Raw genomic sequence first — 18,288 nt, forward strand, 5'->3', positions numbered from 1 at the left:
GGATATGGCGGTGTAGGTGGCAGCGGCGGCAGTGGAGGAGGAGGACGAGGCCCATATGGAGTAGGATGTTGAGGTGGCGGTGGATGTGGTGGTGTAGGTGGATGTGGCGGTGGAGGAGGACGAGGTAGCCAACACTGGTTTTTGTTTTTAATTTTATTTCTTTTTAAATTAGGGTACACCCCAAAAGAGTTAGAAAAATCAAATACAACAATGGCTGGGTTCGGCTGGTATACATGTCTATTCTGCACAAGGTACGGACAAGTCCTGTGGGATTCATGCCTGGTTCATTTTAATGAACGTGAGCTTGTCCATATTGGCTCTGGACAGGCGGCTGCGCTTGTCTGTGATAACGCCCCCAGCCGTGCTAAATACACATTCAGATAATACACTGGCTGCAGGGCAGGCCAGCACCTACTAGGCGTAAAGGGCAAGCTCAGGCCATGTGCCCAATTTGGAGAACCAGAAGTTGAAGGGGGCAGACCTGTTATTCAGTACGTGTAGGCGTGTGCACACATACTGCTCCACCATGTTAGTGCTGGATCGTGGTGCTGCTGGTGGAGCTCCTGTTGCAAGGAGAGGACGTGGTCGATCTGTGGCATCTACACGCACAAGTGAAACATATTTCTCAGCTGCGAGTAGGTGACAGAACCTTACAGCAGTATTTGGCAGGGCCTAATGCGCCTCTACAAATGTTGAGGCCAGAACAAGTACAGGCGATAGTAGATTGGGTTGCTGACAGTGCCTCCAGTTCCTTCACATTGTCTCCCACCCAGTTTTCTGCTGAAAGGTCAGAGTTGGCAACTGCAGCCGATGTCCATCAATCTTTCACCTCACTCCTTGCAAATCAGCCAAGCAGTCTGAGCCCCAAGTCATGCAGCAGTCTCTTCTTCTTTTTGATGACTCTGTTAGCATGGTTTCCCAGGGCCATCCACCTAGCCCTGCCCCAGAAGTGGAAGAGATTGAGTGCACCGATGCCCAACCACTTATGTCTCAAGATGAGCACATGGGAGGACCATCACAGCACATCTCGGATGATGACAAAACACAGGTGCCAACTGCTGCGGAATTCCGAATTGTGGAGACCGACAAGGGTTGCAGGGGTGAAGACGATGTGGAGGACGATGAGGTCCTCGACCCCACATGGAATGAACGTCATGCAGGTGACCTGAGTAGTTTGGAGTTCCCTAGCGTGGCAGTTCTTCAGACAATGTGATGATGACAGGACACGAGTGGTTTGCACACTGTGCAATCTGAGCCTGAAGTGAGGCATAAACCTTCTCAACCTGAGCACAACCTGCATGACCAGGCATCTAAGTGCAAAGCACAAGCTGCAGTGGAGTAGACACCTCAAAAACCAAGAAAGGTCTCTGGCTCCTCCTGCTTCCTCTTCTGCTGCAGTCTCGGCCTCTTCATCCACCTCTGTAGTGAGACACCTGCCACCCCGCAAACAGAGGATCTGCCAGCAACACCACCACCTTGGTCACCAACAACCATCTCCACAATGTCCCGTGCAAGCGTTCAGCTTTCTATCTCCCAAACACTGGAGCAGAAGAGGAAGTACCCACCCGCGATCCCTGGCCCTGAATGCCAGCATATCAAAATTCCTGGCCTTTAAAATGCTGTCATTCCGTCTGGTAGAGACACAGGGTTTTAAAAGCCTTATGGCAGGGGCTGTCCCACAGTACATCATGCCCAGCCGCCACTACTTTTCCTGGCAAGCCATCCCTTCCCTGCACAACCAAGTGGGTGACAAAATCAGGTGTTCACTGTGCAACGCCATCTGTGGCAAGGTCCACCTAACTACGGATACATGGACCAGTAAGCACGGTCAGGGACCTTATATCTCCCTAACAGCACACTGGGTAAATGCAGTGGCGGCTGGGCCTGAGGCAGATAGCATTTTGGCCGATGTCCTTCCACCACCGAGGATTGCAGTACGCTTCAGTTTGCCTCCTGTTCCTAACTCCTCCTACTCCGCTTACTCATCCTCTACCGCCTCCTCATCTGGTAAGCGTAACACCTTCACCACCAACGTCCGCACAGCCAGGGGTAAACGACAGCAGGCAGTTTTAAAACTTGCCTATTTGGGGGAAAACCCAAACACCGCGCAGGAGTTGTGGAGGGGCATTCAACAGCAGACTGATGAGTGGTTGCTGCAAGTGAGCCTCAAGCCCGGCCTGGTGGTGTGCGATAATGGGCGAAATCTCATAGCAGCTCTGGGTCTAGCCAGTTTGACACACATCCCTTGCCTGGTGCATGTGCTGAATTTGGTGGTGCAGAGGTTCCTTAGAAACTACCCCGATATGTCAAAGCTGCTGCAGAATGTGCGGGCCGTCTGTGCGCACTTTCGGCGTTCTCACCCTGCTGCTGCTCGCCTGTCAGTGCTGCAGCGTAACTACGGCCTTCCCGCTCACCGTCTCATATGTGACGTGCCCACAAGGTGGAACTCCACCTTGCATATGCTGGCCAGACTGTGCAAGCAGCAGCAGGCCATAGTGGAGTTCCAGCTGCAGCACGCACGCGTGAGTCGCTCTGCGGAACAGCACCACTTCACCACCAATAACTGGGCCTCCATGCGAGATCTGTGTGCCTTGTTGCGCTGTAACATATGCAGACTAGGCCGCAATTTTTTTTCCCCCTAAATGGGTTTTTATTGATAAGTGGAATACAACAACAGTATCCAATGGGTGTATCTCACAGTAACATATGCAGACTAGGCCGCATTATAATTGTTTTTCCCTAAATGGGTGTTTATTGAATAGTGGAATAGAACAACAGTATCTAAAGGGTGTATCTCACACGTACAGATACAGACTAGGCCGCAATTTAATATTTTTTCCCTAAATGTATGTTTATTGAATAGCAGAATAGAACAACAGTATCTAAAGGGTGTATCTAACAGTAACATATGCAGACTAGGCCGCAATTTAATTTTTTCCCTAAATGGGTGTTTATTGAATAGTGGAATACAACAACAGTATCCAAAGGGTGTATCTCACAGTAACATATGCAGACTAGGCTGCAATTACATTTTTTCCCCCTAAATGGGTTTTTATTGATAAGCGGAATACAACAACAGTATCCAAAGGGTGTATCTCACAGTAACATATGCAGACTAGGCCGCATTATAATTTTTTTTCCCTAAATGGGTGTTTATTGAATAGTGGAATAGAACAACAGTATCTAAAGGGAGTATCTCACACGTACAGATACAGACTAGGCCGCAATTTAATATTTTTTCCCTAAATGAATGTTTATTGAATAGCAGAATAGAACAACAGTATCTAAAGGGTGTATCTAACAGTAACATATGCAGACTAGGCCGCAATTAAATTTTTTCCCTAAATGGGTGTTTATTGAATAGTGGAATACAACAACAGTATCCAAAGGGTGTATCTCACAGTAACATATGCAGACTAGGCCGCGATTAAATTTTTTTCCCCTAAATGGGTTTTTATTGATAAGCGGAATACAACAACAGTATCCAATGGGTGTATCTCACAATAACGTATGAATGAAAAATGTCTATTTTTCCCTTTAATTGGTGATTTTTGAATAGCAGATTTGAACAGCAGTGTCACAGTAAAGTATGAATGAAATACTGAAAAATAATAATTTTGCCCTTACATTGGTGCTTATTGAAGAGCAGATTTGAAAAAGCAGTGTCTGTCTAAACAATGTATGTCAAAGTAAAATATGAAGGAAAAACGTTTTTTTCTTTTTTAAATGCCGATTAAGCAGACACATATGCACTGAGCTTGCATTACATGGCCGCTACACACCGCACGCCTAACAGGTTGGATACTGTTTTTGTTCTATTCCGCTATTGAATAAAAAAAAAAAAAACATTTGAATGAGAAACTGAAAAATATTTTTTTTTCCCTAAATACTGAAAAATAATAATTTTCCCTTACATTGGTGCTTATTGAAGAGCAGATTAGAAAAAGCAGTGTCTGTCTAAACAATGTATGTCAAAGTAAAATATGAAGGAAAAAAGTTTTTTTCTTTTTTAAATGCAGATTAAGCAGACACATATGCACTGAGCTTGCATTACATGGCCGCTACACACCGCACGCCTAACAGGTTGGATACTGTTGTTGTTCTATTCCGCTATTTACTTAAAAAAAAAAACATTTGAATGAAAAACTGAAAAATATTTTTTTTTCCCTAAATACTGAAAAATATTAATTTTTCCCTTACATTGGTGCTTATTGAAGAGCAGATTTGAAAATTTGAAGGACATTTTTTTTCTTTTTTAAATGCAGATTAAGCAGACACATATGCACTCAGCTTGCATTACATGGCCGCTACACACTGCACGCCGCCCACCTAACAGACTGATAAAAGTTTTTTTTTCTCCCTCCTACTCTTTACTGGGCTCAGGTCAGGGCATAAAGATCGTGCACTGCACCCCCACACAATACAATCAATGTAGATCGCTGTCTGATTAACCACTTAAGCCCCGGAGGATTTGGCTGCCCAAAGACCAGGCCCTCTTTTGCGATTCAGCACTGCGTGATTTTAACGGACAATTGCGTGGTCGTGCGATGCTGTACCTAAATGAAATTGATGTCCTTTTTTTCCCATAAACAGAGCTTTCTTTTGGTGGTATTTGATCACCTGTGCAATTTTTATTTTTTCCGCCATAAACAAAAAAAGAGCGACAATTTTGAAAAAATAACAATATTTTTCACATTTTTTTATATGAAATTCCCCCCCCAAAAAAAGTAAAAATCAAAATTTTTTAATATTTTAGGCCAATTTTTTTTCTGCTACATATGTTTGGTAAAAAATTGCAATAACCGTATTTTGATTGGTTTGCGCAAAAATTATTGCGTTAACTAACTAAAAGATTTTTTCATTTTTATTGTTTTTTTTTGTAACGAGTAATGGGCGGTGATCTGCGATTTTTTTTTGCAGGACTGCGACATTGCAGCAGACAGATCGGACCCTTGACTGACATTTTTGACACTTTTGGGGTTACCAGTGACATTACTACAGTAATCAGTGCTATACATATGCACTGTTACTGTAAAAATGACACTGGCAGGGAAGGGGTTAACTTTATTGGTGATGCAGGGGTTAAGTGTGTCCCTAGGGGCGTGCTTCTAACTGTAAAGGGGTGTGGCTAGTGATGTAACCACAGAGACATAGGTTCCTACATAGCAGGATTGTATGATCTCTGTTCTTATATCAGGGAGGATGACATGCGGCTTTGTTTACATTAGCCACCTGCCTTTCTCCCTCTCCACCGGGAGATCGCGAGTGACCAGCGGATATCGGGTCTGCCGGTCACACGTGCGGACATGTTAGGGAACGAGGGGGGCCGGAGCGCGCCTCCAGCGGCGCGGCTCGCCCCCTAGAGGCTCTCAGGCTAGCCATGTGGTGTAATGGATGTAATACTGGTTATATTAGTGAAATGCCTATTTCACCTTATGGTGCATACCTTATGTATATATGTTACTGCTGAGATTTACTACCTTATTTAAAATGCAATTAGATCACCCCTCCTTTCGTAGAAGCAAGATGGCGCTTCAACAGGGACACTACACCCAAAATAAGACCTCGTCCTGTCCTGGAAGGAAGACATAGACACATAGATACTCCAATCATACAATCACCACCTTATACGTATTATATATGACTATTTCCTGTAAATGATTTTCCTCAGTCTTTATAAGGACAAAAGAGGAACTAATAAATCAGAACAAACTAATGGCTGAACTGAGTGTCAGAGTTTGGTTTATTCGATGTGCGCACATTAATCTCACCAATTGGGAAGGCAGTAGATATATCTGAGGACTGTTCTGGTCCAAATCCAAAACCTTTTGGCACCCCAGATGGGACTTTGGGTTCTGAATCAAAAACTAGCCGATCGAGAGGAAACAGAGGAATCAACACAGACGAGGGCAGAGACTGATCACCTCTGAATATACGGTAAGACACATTTTGAACCTTACCTGTATACCCTGTGTCTGTGGTTGATTATCTTTGTGTCCGCATCGGCTGCCTGCGGTCAGCAAAGCAAAGACAGGTAACGTAACTTGCCCAAAGTCTATTAACAAGGAAACTGCATCATTTATATCTGCTGCCTGTTTTGTTATATGTGGTGGGGTGATGAGACTGTCAGAAGGGAAATAGTCACAGGCGAAATAATTGGCTGGTCTTGATGCAGTGGTTACAACTGATCACAGACTTCCCTCGTCAGTGCGGTAAAGCACGCTCGTCAGTGTGGTAAAGCACGGGGAAAAGAGGAGAGGGGAAACGCCAAGGAATACGCTCAGCGTGGGTATCCTGTGAAACAGAGTTTAGTCTTAAGCCCCCCCCCCCCTATAATCAGTCAGTAATGTCATGTGTTCTGTTATTAAACATTCTGTTCCTATGTGTTCCTATGTTCCTATGCGTGCAAATGATATATTGAATTTAAGCTAGACAGATTAGTAGTAGCTTCCTCTTTTCTGCATACAAGAGTATCGAATCCCCCCCCCCCCCAGAAGCAGTCCCCAGCTTGTTACTTCAACTTACTCTTTTTCCTGTGAAGTGTGACGTATAGTGGAACTAACAATCCCATCATTCACACACATATACAATTATTTCTGTAAAGTTTAATTGTTTTGCCATTTATTGAAATTGAGCATAGTAATAGTGGATAAGAACACTGTTTCATCATCAAAAACATTTGCCCGTAGTTCCCTATGCGCAAGGGAGACTCGGTGCAAAAGTTCTGAGAATTGACTACTTGCCGGGGGGGGGGGGGGGTTAAGTGTAAATATCTTTGTTCCTATGACAGTTATAGAAATCATTTTTGGACATTAAGGGTTACAGCAATTAACGTGACCATTGAACCCTATTGGCACTGAGCCAAAAGTTTTAAAGTAGATTAACTTTTTATCTAAGCATAGCATTCAAATGATATTTTAAGGGCATCCTCCATTGAAGAAGGGGAACCTCTGGTCAGAGTTTTGAAAATTTGGCACTTTGCCAAAAGAGGGAAATCAGTATCAATCAGGAGGAATTATAAAATTGTTTACAAATTGACTGCATGGCTAGCTCAGTCGGTAGAGCATGAGACTCTTAATCTCAGGGGGGGGGGAGGAACAAGTCAGAGAAGAAAAGTGAAAAGGTATACCCCATTACAGCCCTTCCCTGCAAGACATTGTTTTTCTCATAGGGACAGCATCTGACTCCCTCATGTGCAAAGCCTGTGGCAAGAGGAGCGATTGAATACCAATCTCTCGTATAACGTACAGCACAAAAGATTTCCAAGGCACATATGGACAGATGAGTTAGGGGGGGACCCACTATGACAACTTTCTGTTGGCGGCCATCTTAGTACACCCATGTCTCCACTTTTTGCCCAACCTAGTACACTTCCTGTTGACGGCCATCTTGGTACACCAGGAAGGCCTAACAAAGGCCTATACCTTCCTCTGCCTATATTCAGTTCTCCTTGTTCTAAACCAGGATGGATGGTTCCTACCACACTCCCATCCTCCCCGGATTACAGGTCCAATATATTAGTGATGGAAAAGCATCCAACTGGGATGACTAACCGCAGATGACAAGGGCACCCACTGATTTAATCCCTAATCCAAGACTCACAGTTCTGAGGACTTCATTTGCTCTTGCCCCAACTCCAGTCCCGGTTACCAGCCCGGTTATCAGAAGGGGCACCGACGATATATGTATGTCGCTTTTACCCCGTCACAAGCAGCTACCTTAATGACAAGTCTGCCTGACAAAAAAAAAACAGCCAATGCCTTCTACCACAGGATACAACAAACTTGTTCAACTGCCAGGAAAGACTTGAACAGCCTATGTCAAATTAAAGCAGGATCTACACTCGACCACCACCCCTGCCCAGTACCAAGGAAAGGATCACCAACTATAACTGTGGGATACAAGGACAGTTTAGAAGAGAACGCAGGGCCCCAAGGCGTCCCAGACAAGACAAGGATCCCCGTGACGGACAACAATAACAACCACCACGCCCCAACTCCTACTAGGTAATTTGCAAATCCGTGTCACCCCTTATGACAGTGTGCTCAAATGGTACTAATATTAACAGTGTTTCTAAGCAACAATGAGCAAATATTAACCGAAGTCCCAATAACCCCAGAGACAACATGCCGAGATCTGGCAGAAATTTGGAGCGGCAATGAACGACACCTGCCCTTTGATCACCTGATGTGTGATCACTTGAAGAAGTGGGACCCACACAGAGAAGAGGTGAAGTTTTTTCTGTGTCATGAGGAATTCGCAGCAGAGGGCCCGTCAAGCCCCAAACCAGAGAAATGGTTTAGTACTTTCCTTTCCACTGTAGATGTTTCCTGTGTCCCGTTACTGAGCCACTCCAACTGGGAACATACCCTAACTTGCTTGCCAGAGTTGTGGTGTCTTCTACATGCCCCTTGAATCTGCTAGGAGCTGATGTGCAGTCCAGACTAAAGGCCTTGAACGAGGAGTGCAGCTACATACTCCTCTATCCTTAGAAGACTCATCTGCTTTGTGTTCTCTGCCTCTCATGATGACACTTCATGAAGGGACAACTCCAGGTTCAATACCACAGGACCCGAAGACATCAGTCACTTAAAAGTACCAGCTGTCAAGGTGCAACTGAAACCTGAGGCACTCCTGCCAAGTAAACCACAATACCCTTTGAAGCCAGCTCAATTCGTAGCTATCTCAGCATAGGTTAAGACCCTTTGTCTAATGAAGCTCTGATACCCTGTACTTCTAAATGTAATGCCTCAAGGAGCCCAAAATTCCCCATCCTGATTTGCCAAGGCAATGACATCCATTTGAGACACATGGATCCAACTCCACCCAGAGGTTGTGCTCCTTCAGTATGTGGATGATCGCTTGCTTTGTGCGGACACCCAAGAAGAGCATCATCAACTCGCTCTGAGAGCCCCCTTTGCTACTTGGCCAAGCAAGACTGCAAAGCCACAAAAAACAAGATCCAATGGTGCAAAGGCACAGTAGTCTCTCTTGGTCACTGCATCTCAGAAGGCACACGGCATCTTACCCAAGAACAAGTCACCGTAATCAAGGCCATTCCAGTGCCAATGGGTCAGAGATCCCTCCATCCCATCCCTCCATCCTTGCTGGGACTGATCTCCTACTGCCGTTCCTGCATTCCCGATGCAACCCTACTGATGCAACCCCAGTATGATGCCCTGAAGACCGATCCTTCCCTACTATCAACAAAAGCCCTCACCAACTTTGAACTTCTGAAAGAAATTCTGTCCATGGTCCCCGCCCTCCACCTTTGGAACTATGAGAAGCCTTTCAAGCTATTTGCCTCAGAGAGAGAGGGACATGCCACAAGAGTACTGGTTCAAGCCCATGGCAACAGGCTCAGACCGATTGGTACTATTCTTGCCACTTGGACCTCGTGGCTAGGGGTGGCCCTTCCTGTTTAAGCTGTTTTTGCTGTCCATACGCTGCTGGACAAAACTTCAGACCTTGTTTTAAGCACACCCCCTGCTTCTTCTGGCTTCGCAAGACATTGCTGTTTCCCAAAGTGTGCTCTACTCATCCTGGACAATGTGTCACTCTCAACCAGGCCACACTTCTGCCGTTTTTTCGAGGGGGGACAAGAAGGAGAAGAAGGAGAAGGACGAGAAGGACAAGAAGGAGAAGGACAAGAAGGAGAAGGTGAAGAAGACACTTATAATACTCCAGATATGCAGACGAAGGAGGCAAGTGCCACACTGGTGGCTAGAGGGTTCCTGACAGCGGCCGGAACACCAGTGAAACATGGCCCAGCCATCAAGGATTTAATGGATGCACTATTCCTGCTTGAACAAGTGGCTGTCTTGAAGGTTAAAGCACATGGCAGACTGAATTCTCAAGAAGCCAGAGGGAACCACTTGGTGGATATAGCGGCTAAGCAAGCAGCAACAAACCAACGAAAAATGGCCGAAGAAAAGAGAGAATTCCCAGTGCAGATGCCATCTGAAAGGCTATACCTAGTCTCTATGCAAGGGGCATGGTGACCCGTGTAGAAAGGTAGAAAAAACACCAAACATGCGTGATTCCACCACCACAATTAATGCCAGCCTCTCACCTCCATACATTGACCACAAAGGCCGTTGCGCTTTTAACATAGACTCTGGTGAACTTCTCCTGTCCCAGTCTTAAATCATGGAAACCACAGCGGCCTCAGCAGATCGGCATAAAGATTCCACATGAAAATATAACAAGGACATCTAGTGCTCTCCGTTTTAAAATTGGTACATTTATTCAAGGTAAAAGCTGATTACTCACAAACATAGCACTATTCCTAGTGCATGGGGAACAGCATGTAAACATCTGATCGGTAAGCTCGAACATGCGGTCCTCTCAGAGCGTCGCGGGTGACGTCACGGCTCCTCCCCCGTACGCGTTGCGTCAATGGGCGTGACTTCTTCAGCAGGGGTACGGAGAGGGCGGCACCCGCACGCCTTAAATAGATGATGCCTAGCAACCGGACGCTAATCCCCAAAGCGGAAGTGACATATCGCCAATCTCCATCTTTGATAAGGGAAAGCTCCTGACTTCCGGGAGGCGCTGAATAGCATAACATAGACCAGTGATGGCGAACCTTGGCACCCCAGATGTTTTGGAACTACATTTCCCATGATGCTCTACTTCATTACAGAGTGCATGAGCATCATGGGAAATGTAGTTCCAAAACATCTGGGGTGCCAAGGTTCGCCATCACTGACATAGACCAATAATAGGAGCGCTCATAACACGGAACTGAGCCACTCCCGGTCCACAAATGCACCAGCTGAGATATTGCACAAAATACAATAATATAAAATAATTATATCAAGAAAGGCAATAGCCTAAAGATATAAATAAACAAATTAGATGGATCAGAAAAAAATATATATAATCTGTCCTCAATATATAGTGACGTTTCCCTACGAAGCTCCGAGAGTTCCACATATATTAAACGAGCGCCGATCGCAAGTACATTACAGATTAAAATAGAATCATACAATTATTAAAATAATAGCAACAATAAAATAATAACTGCAAAATCAAAATAAAACCTCACACTTTACCTGTTAGAAATAAAACAATTTAAATCAAAGTCAATATTAAGCCCGCCAGGTACTAAAACTTTAGTCTGATAAATCCAGAATGATTCCCTGCGGCTTAATTGCCTTACAAAATTGCCTCCTCTCCAGTGACGTGTGGTTTTCTCAATACCCCAAAACTTCAGACCCGTAGGGTCACACTGATGGTATCTTTTGAAGTGTTTGGGGACATTATGCTTATCTTTCCCCTTACGGATTCTATTCATGTGCTCCCCTACTCTTATATGTAGGGCCCTCATGGTCCCGCCCACATACTGGTAACCACACCTACATTCAAGCATGTACACGACCCCTTTGGTTTCACATGTAATGAAATCTTTGAGGACGTGCACCTCTTGTGTAGCTGTGGCAACGAATTCCTTCCTTCGCTTAATGTTACCTTTAGAGGTCTTACAGGCCGCACACTTGCCGCAAGCGTAGAATCCTTTTAAAGAGGGAAAGAGTGCATTACCAGATTTGACAGGTGGGTCAACCACTTCCGGGGCCAGCCGGTCTCTGAGTGTAGGGGCCCTCCGATACACAAACCTCGGTCTAGCCGGGAGTGCGGGGCCCAACACCCTGTCATGCTGTAGAATAGGCCAGTGCTTGGCTACAATTTTTTCAAACTTTTTGTACTGGATATTGTAGTCCAGCACAAAACAAAATTCATTATTGGAGGTGGTTTTTTTAGAGGACACTAATGTATTTTCCCTTGTGGTAGTGCTAACTCTAGAAAGTTCTCTCTCAATATGTTCGGGGTCATACCCCTTTTCCAGAAATCTTGATGCCAGTTTTTTTGATTGAGACTGGAAATCCTCTTCCAAGGAGCAGTTCCTTTTCATCCTTAGGAACTGCCCTCTTGGGATATTATATAACCACAGGTTATGATGGCAACTCCCTGTGGGTATATAAGAATTTCTGTCAGTCGGCTTGAAGTATGTACGAGTTTCCAAGCCACCTTCTTTTTTGAAAATCTCCAAGTCAAGGAAGACAATACTCTCAGTACTTATATTCCATGTCAACTCAATATTCCGAGTATTGGAATTGAGTTGATCCATGAAATATTGTAAACTGGTCATGTCTCCTTTCCATATCAGCAGAAGGTCGTCGATAAAGCGACGGTAGCAGCTCAACTGGGGAGGACGGTTTGTAAAGATGACCTCTTCCTCCCAGTGTGACATAAACAAGTTAGCCACACTGGGGGCAAACCGTCCCCCCATCGCTACTCCTTTTACTTGTAGGAAGTATTTCTTGTCGTACCAAAAATAGTTCTTTAGTAGACAGAAATCCAGTATCTGAACCCTTTGTTTTGTAGGACCCCTATTATTTATTTTCTCCCTAAAATCCATAAACATCAGACTTGCCCCCCAGGTCGACCGATTGTAAATGGCATTGAGTCAGTAACAGCAAGGCTCGGTCAATACATCGATCATTACTTGCAACCCTTGGTGTGCGAGACGCACGCATACCTTAGGGACACGAAACACGCCATTACTCTTTTGAACGACCTAACAGAGATTTCTGAATGCATCTTGGTGACCGCTGATGTAGGGTCGCTTTACACGATCATCAACCATGAAGATGCTTTAAAATCAGTAAAATGTGCATTAAATAAGTCAGATTTGCCATTGAAACATCGGAGATTTTTGGTAGAGTGTCTGGATTTCTGTCTACTAAAGAACTATTTTTGGTACGACAAGAAATACTTCCTACAAGTAAAAGGAGTAGCAATGGGGGGACGGTTTGCCCCCAGTGTGGCTAACTTGTTTATGTCACACTGGGAGGAAGAGGTCATCTTTACAAACCGTCCTCCCCAGTTGAGCTGCTACCGTCGCTTTATCGAAGACCTTCTGCTGATATGGAAAGGAGACATGACCAGTTTACAATATTTCATGGATCAACTCAATTCCAATACTCGGAATATTGAGTTGACATGGAATATAAGTACTGAGAGTATTGTCTTCCTTGACTTGGAGATTTTCAAAAAAGAAGGTGGCTTGGAAACTCGTACATACTTCAAGCCGACTGACAGAAATTCTTATATACCCACAGGGAGTTGCCATCATAACCTGTGGTTATATAATATCCCAAGAGGGCAGTTCCTAAGGATGAAAAGGAACTGCTCCTTGGAAGAGGATTTCCAGTCTCAATCAAAAAAACTGGCATCAAGATTTCTGGAAAAGGGGTATGACCCCGAACATATTGAGAGAGAACTTTCTAGAGTTAGCACTACCACAAGGGAAAATACATTAGTGTTCTCTAAAAAAAACCACCTCCAATAATGAATTTTGTTTTGTGCTGGACTACAATATCCAGTACAAAAAGTTTGAAAAAATTGTAGCCAAGCACTGGCCTATTCTACAGCATGACAGGGTGTTGGGCCCCGCACTCCCGGCTAGACCGAGGTTTGTGTATCGGGGGGCCCCTACACTCAGAGACCGGCTGGCCCCGGGAGTGGTTGACCCACCTGTCAAATCTGGTAATGCACTCTTTCCCTCTTTAAAAGGATTCTACGCTTGCGGCAAGTGTGCGGCCTGTAAGACCTCTAAAGGTAACATTAAGCGAAGGAAGGAATTCGTTGCCACAGCTACACAAGAGGTGCACGTCCTCAAAGATTTCATTACATGTGAAACCAAAGGGGTCATGTACATGCTTGAATGTAGGTGTGGTTACCAGTATGTGGGCAGGACCACGAGGGCCCTACATATAAGAGTAGGGGAGCACATGAATAGAATCCATAAGGGGAAAGATAAGCATAATGTCCCCAAACACTTCAAAAGATACCATATCAGTGTGACCCTACGGGTCTGAAGTTTTGGGGTATTGAGAAAACCACACGTCACTGGAGAGGAGGCAATTTTGTAAGGCAATTAAGCCGCAGGGAATCATTCTGGATTTATCAGACTAAAGTTTTAGTACCTGGCGGGCTTAATATTGACTTTGATTTAAATTGTTTTATTTCTAACAGGTAAAGTGTGAGGTTTTATTTTGTTTTTGCAGTTATTATTTTATTGTTGCTATTATTTTAATAATTGTATGATTCTATTTTAATCTGTAATGTACTTGCGATCGGCGCTCGTTTAATATATGTGGAACTCTCGGAGCTTCGTGGGGAAACGTCACTATATATTGAGGACAGATTATATATATTTTTTTCTGATCCATCTAATTTGTTTATTTATATCTTTAGGTTATTGCCTTTCTTGATATAATTATTTTATATTATTGTATTTTGTGCAATATCTCAGCTGGTGCATTTGTGGACCGGGAGTGGCTCAGTTCCGTGTTATGAGCGCTCCTATTATTGGTCTATGTTATGCTATTCAGCGCCTCCCGGAAGTCAGGAGCTTTCCCTTATCAAAGATGGAGATTGGCGATATGTCACTTCCGCTTTGGGGATTAGCGTCCGGTTGCTAGGCATCATCTATTTAAGGCGTGCGGGTGCCGCCCTCTCTGTACCCCTGCTGAAGAAGTCACGCCCATTGACGCAATGCGTACGGGGGAGGAGCCGTGACGTCACCCGCGACGCTCTGAGAGGACCGCATGTTCGAGCTTACCGATCAGATGTTTACATGCTGTTCCCCATGCACTAGGAATAGTGCTATGTTTGTGAGTAATCAGCTTTTACCTTGAATAAATGTACCAATTTTAAAACGGAGAGCACTAGATGTCCTTGTTATATTTTCATGTGGAATCTTTATGCCGATCTGCTGAGGCGCTGTGGTTTCCATGATTTAAGACTGGGACAGGAGAAGTTCACCAGAGTCTATGTTAAAAGCGCAACGGCCTTTGTGGTCAATGTATGGAGGTGAGAGGCTGGCATTAATTGTGGTGGTGGAATCACGCATGTTTGGTGTTTTTTCTACCTTTCTACACGGGCCACCTTTACCTCAAGCTTGGCTTTGGACATATGAACATTCCCAGATTATGGACATTGTTACCGTTTATTGGTTTTAACATTTTAGCGCTGCACCATTTTTTACCTTTATTACCTGTTTTGGATTTATTGACCAATACCGGTGTTCAGCTGCTCAGTGTTTTCTATTTTATGGATTATAGCGCTGAATAAGCCCTTGTTTTCTATGCAAGGGGCGGCTCACAAAGATGAAAGGGAAAACCCGTTTACCAAAATATATGTATTCAGCAGTCGTCCAATGGGAGCATGGATCTGCACATCTCTCTAAGAACTTAATGAATTCACTAATCAGCAAGTATTACTGGGCCCCAGGATCAGGAATAACCACCTTAATCAGAAATGACTGCGCCTCATGTTTAGTATGTGCAAGATGCAATCCGGTAAGGACAGAAGAGACACAGCAGAAACATTTGGCGAAACCCCTGTATCCGTTCCATGGCGTCACAAACAGGATACAAATTGATCATATACAGATGCCAAAAAGCCCTAGTGGTGGTAGACATGTCTTCCGGTTGGCCAAAAGCCTACACTGTTACAAACATCACAGCCAAGAAATTATTCAGTGAGATATTATGTAGACTTGGGGTCCCAGAGATGGTATAGAGCGATCAGGGCCCAGCTTTCACAGCAACCCTTACAAAAGAGATTTGGGCAGCACTGGGAGTTCAGTTTGCTCTACACACCCCATACCACCCTCGAAGTAGTGGGAAGGTAGAAAGGATGGATGGTACAATAAAGTCTAGGATGTTAAAAATATCCAAGGAAACAGGGATGAGTTGGCCAGACAGTTTGCCCATTGCCCTGTTCAGTGTCAGACACATCCCCCAGGGGAAACATGCCCTGTCTCCTTATGACAGACTCAGCTGTTACTTCCCACAGCAGTTGCAGTTACAATCTGATGTGTTAACTAGTTATGGTACACGTTTGTCTAAAGCATTAACTAATATCCGTTCTCAAGTATTTTCCTCCATTCCAGACCCAGAAACAGACCCGGGAACCCACAGAAGACAAGATTCTGCTGGCAGCACAATGATTGTGCTATATATCCTTTTCTTTAAAAGTCTGATAAAAATCTCAGCAGGCGATTATCACCAAACCAGTTACGCAACAGGTAGCCACCACTAGGACAAATGGTATCATTACATTTTTGTACAATTCATCCAGCACACAAGCAGTTCCATTAACTTTTTGATTTTTGTAGTATAATACTCCTGATAAATACACTGACCTAGCACCCAACCGCAGGAGGAAGCCAACAGCTCCCTCCGGAAGCTTTGACCCTCATGTGTACATGAATAGGGGTCCCAAGGGGGGTCCCCGATGAATTCGGAGCCAGGGATCAGGTGGTTTTGAGTCTCTTAAGTGGAAAAAGAACTCAGGTATTACAGACCCTTGATGTCAGTATTGTAGCTGGATGAGTGGGTGGCAGAAGGTGCTCGCCCAGGTAGGTGTAACAGTACTAATAGAAGAAGAAGACCGCCTTATGATGGAAGAGGACAAACCCTTCATCCCTCTATAGTCACTCACCCCTATTCATTATTTCACAGTTCTGTAGGGTTATAGGGATAGATAGCACCTGACTGCCCTCTCCAAGCTGTATCGAGGGGGGTAGTGAGCTAGTTACCGCTCTTCTCTATATACGGGCCTCCAAAAAAGTTCCGGTGGAGTATGGGCCAGGTGAATAGGCGCTCTAGTAGTAATAGGGACAGATTGAAATAGACATTTCAAGTGGGGAAACTGTAATGGATGTAATACTGGTTATATTAGTGAAATGCCTATTTCACCTTATGGTGCATACCTTATGTATATACTGTATGTATATATGTTACTGCTGAGATTTAATACCTTACTCAAAATGCAATTAGATCACCCCTCCTTTCGTAGAAGCAAGATGGCGCTTCAACAGGGACACTACACCCAAAATAAGACCTCGTCATGTCCTGGAAGGAAGACATAGACACATAGATACTCCAATCCTACAATCACCACCTTATACGTATTATATATGACTATTTCCTGTAAATGATTTTCCTCAGTCTTTATAAGGACAAAAGAGGAACTAATAAATCAGAACAAACTAATGGCTGAACTGAGTGTCAGAGTTTGGTTTATTCGATGTGTGCACATTAATCTCACCAATTGGGAAGGCAATAGATATATCTGAGGACTGTTCTGGTCCAAATCCAAAACAGTGGTACTACATCACTTTGCCTGTACGGGGCTGACTGCCGCAGTAAATATACTGTGGGCGGTCGGCAAGTGGTTAAAGAAGATTCTTCCTATTCTTTCCCTCAAAGCAATCTCCAGCCTGACCCTACAATAATCTCCTATCTCTCCCTCCGGGCAAAAAGATTGTGCACTGCACCCCTACACAATGCAATCAATGTAGATCGCTGTCTGATTAACCACTTGCCTACAGTGCACTTTCACCCCCTTCCTGCCCAGACCGATTTTCAGCTTTCAGCGCTCTCACAATTTGAATGACAATTACTCAGTCATGCAACACTGTACCCATAAAAAATTTGTGTCCTTTTTTTTCACACAAATAGAGCTTTCTTTTGATGGTATTTAATCACTACTGGGTTTTTTATTTTTTGTGCTATAAATAAAAAAAAGACTGAAAATTTTGTGAAAAAAACGCATTTTTCTTTGTTTCTGTCATAAAATTTAGCAAATTAGTCATTTTTCTTCACAAATTTTGGCCAAATTTTATACTTATCTTTGGTAAAAATAACCCAAGTAAGTGTATATTATTTGGTCTTTGTGAAAGTTATAGAGTCCACAAGCTATGGTGCGAATCATTGAAAATTGATCACACTTGATCACACCTGATGTACTGAAGGCCTATCTCATTTCTTGAGACACTAAAAAGTCAGGAAAGTACAAATACCCCCCAAACGACCCATTTTTGGAAAGTAGACATTCCAATGTATTTAATTAGGGGCATGGTGAGTTTTTTGAAGTTGTAATTTTTTCCCACAATTCTTTGCAAAATGAAGATTTTTTTTTTTTTACAAATTGACGTATTAACAGGTTATTTCTCTCACACAGCATATATATATATACTTGCAACTACACCCCAAAACACATTCTACTACTCCTCCTGAGTATGGCAATACCACATGTGTGAGACTTTTTCACAGCCTAGCCACATACAGAGGTCTAACATCCAAGCCGCACCGTCCGGCATTCTAGGAGCATAAATTACACATATAATTTCCTGACAACCTATCGCACTTTTGAAGGCCCTGAAGCACCAGGACAATGGAAACCCCAATAAAATGAACCCATTTTGGAAAG

The sequence above is a fragment of the Pelophylax lessonae genome (assembly GCF_965119305.1).
Source record: "Pelophylax lessonae genome assembly, chromosome: 2".
In the NCBI taxonomy this organism is placed as follows: domain Eukaryota; kingdom Metazoa; phylum Chordata; class Amphibia; order Anura; family Ranidae; genus Pelophylax; species Pelophylax lessonae.